Source organism: Camellia sinensis, chromosome 7, assembly GCF_055761805.1.
Source record: "Camellia sinensis isolate YWXY chromosome 7, ASM5576180v1, whole genome shotgun sequence".
Classification (NCBI taxonomy): Eukaryota; Viridiplantae; Streptophyta; class Magnoliopsida; order Ericales; family Theaceae; genus Camellia; species Camellia sinensis.
This window is the reverse complement of record NC_138967.1, coordinates 176,159,469-176,162,803: the sequence shown is the minus strand read 5'-3', so window position 1 is coordinate 176,162,803 and position 3,335 is coordinate 176,159,469.

The following is a 3,335-nucleotide window of genomic DNA, read 5'->3' as shown; positions in this document are numbered from 1 at the left end:
ATTCTAATCTAGAAAATATTTAAAATTAAAAATTCTGATTAAAAAAAAATTGAGTTAAAATCCTTGGCATGTGCTGGCAAAGATACAAGTGAGAGTGACTTTGGACCTTTGGTACTAAAATTTCAACAATAAACAACTCTATGTCCAAGGAAACATAAACATTATGACCTGTCTTCACATTTGATTTTTCTTAGAATATCTAATGGTTCTTTCTCTATATTGCACGTTTATGATCTGTCACCACAAGTCTTAATCAAACTATAGAAATTAGGGGGGGGAAAATTTTCAAGGAATCTTGTTTTGGTTCTCTGTCCTTTTCTCCTTACATCTGCACATGTTTGTGATAAGTTGTACCTATTTTCACTCTATAATTGTTGGATATCAATTATTAATTAATATTGTATTGCACATTAAGTGACAATTTCCAAGATTTGAAACACAGAAATAAATATAAATGTAAGATAAAGGGTAAGACCAATATGTAGGTCTCACTTTTCGTCTCGGATTATAACTATTTCTATGTTTTAAAATTTTACAAAATTTTTCTACCAATTAATAAGGCAATATTAGAAATGTATGCACCGCTTCTACTGAGTTGAGTTAATATATAATTAAATTGACACTTTGTCTAGGACTCTTCAAATAATTCAAAAATAAAATAAAATAATTAGTTGCCAAATGCTCAAAGATCAGTCTACCGTTCCATTTTGATATTTAGCCTGAAATCTTCAAAATCTTACTTGGGAGTGAGAGATTTAGATTTTATAAAGACTAAGAAAGCACAAACAGTTAAATCACCATGGAGGAGAGAAATGTAGTGAAATGGGACGAAAAAGATCAAATATATTTTTATTGTAGTTCTCATTTTCAGTCTCTCCAAAATGAAGAGATTGTGAGAGAAAATGAACCAACAAAATTACTATTTTTTCATAATACAAAAATTGCCCCTTTAGATATCGAAGGACAAAAAGGACACCTATAAAAGATTATTTCAATTATATAACATGAAATAATTTTTTTAGTATAATGGTGAATGGGTATGTAGCATATGTATAAATTGATGACATTTAGATAGATAGGCAGATAGGTAAGATTTGGACAGATATGTGCTCTTTTGGATAAATAGATAGCCTGTTAAAGATGAAGCCTATAGTCCCAAAAGTTTTAAAAAATGAACTATATATGAGAAACCTAGCTTTGTCGATGATGGCAAATGACGTTCTCAACATTAATCCCATTACCAATAATGAAATTATTATTCTCTAAAATTTATTCTCCATTAACATTGATTTGAAAGGAGAATACAAATTTTATTACTAGTAATATAAATTTGTGTCTGTATTATTTATGTGTTAGGTATCGTTAGCAATTTTATATGAAAAAAATTGATAAAATTTTAAATACCATGAATTTCATTATTAATTTTTATTCTTAAATGATTAACATCCTTTTCTATTAGAAATGTTTGATTCCCATGAAAGTGAGAGAATTAAAATTGTATTTATTTTGAGAATGTGATTTTTTTTTTCACCAAGTTTTTTATTTCCAAAAAAAAGAAAGATATACAATCAAACTTCGAATATTATTACTCCATGGAATTGCACGGCTTCTTCCAAATAATCGGGAATTACGTTCTTATTCCGGTCTATTTCAAAACACTAAAATTATGAGAACCAAAATTTACATTCTCATTACTCTCACATTCTTGTCATCCGAACTTAATCTATAGTAATGAAACTAAAACCATTTGGGGCTAAGGTGTTGCAATGGCTTTTCAATTGGTAGGTATTGTCTAAACTGAATAAGGTGTTGCAACGGCTTTTCAATTGGTACGTATTTTCTGAACAAGCTGCCAAATTAGCTCCATTGCATTTAAGGCAATAGATTAGATTTAGACAACACACCCTAGTAATGAGCCCAAAAAAATTTAAAATTGAAATTTTAATGATCCTTTAATTTTTAAGTATTAAATTGAGTTGATAATCATAATCACAAAATTTCATTAATAAGTTTGTGTTAAAAAAAGATAAATAAACTATTTTTAAAATCATACTTGTCACCATTTTTTTGTTTAAAAAATTGATAAAATTATTTAAGTATAATTATTAAATTAATTTTAAACATCTAAAAAATGAAGCATTCAAATCAATAACTTTACCCTTACATGAGCCTTGCAGTAGACCCACAATGTAAAGTGTTGGACCAATGTTTTCTCCCTATGCAGGAGAAGTTGGACTTCTATGTGAGAATGTGGATTCGTTCAATTTGGAGTTAATTTTTTTTATTGTCTTTGAATTATGAATTTAGCTATAAATTTTAAAAAAATAATAATTTATATTTATTTATATTTGCCTCATATTTTATTTTTAAATCACTACATAAATTTATGATCTACATACATCCTTAACAATGAAATTGGATAAATTTCAACCACCCATCTAAAATTCCAAATTTTAAATTAGAAAGAGGTTGATGTGATTTGTTTTTTCAGGAGAAAGACAAAAGGAGAACACAAGTAGTCATTTTTCAAGTTAGCACAATTTAAGGCTGCGTTTGGTAGAGTTTTATAAATATGATTTAAGAGTATGAGTTGTATTTTAAGTTTGTGAGTTGTAGAATTATGATTTGAGTGTAGAAAATTTGTTTGGTTATGGTTTTTGAATAGAGTATTGAATTGAGTTTTGAATTGAGTGTGGAATTGAGTTTTGAAAGTTTGATTTGACATGTGAAGTAAAAAAATTTGTTTGGTTATAAGTTTTAGAAAGAGTTTTCAAAACTTAATTCAAATTGTTATAATTCATAACAAAATACACTATTTTTACACTATTGAAAATTCTGATCAACACTCATAACCAAACTCTTTTTAAAATTCAATTAAAAAAATTTATTATTAACAAAAAATAACTTTAATCAATTTTTTAATTGAAAATACTGCAAAGGAAATAATTTTTTTTTTCAAAATAAATATTCAAAAAATTTAAATCATAAATATTTAAATAATTTAAATAATTTAAAAGATTTAATAAGTAAAAAATTAAAATAAATATTCAAAAAATTTAAATTGTAAAAATTTAAATAATTTAAATATTCAAAAATTTTAAATAATTTAAAATGTTAATATTTTAAATTTAAAAACAACTCTACACTTAAATCATAACCAAACACATAAAACAAATCTCAATTAAAAAATTATTTTTAAAACTCATAACCAAACACATAATTCGAAACTCCATATTATTTTCACAACTCTATACTCAAATCGTAACTAAATACATAACAAAAAAATTAAAATATTTAAAAATATTTTTATAAAATAGAGTTTGAATTTATTTTTA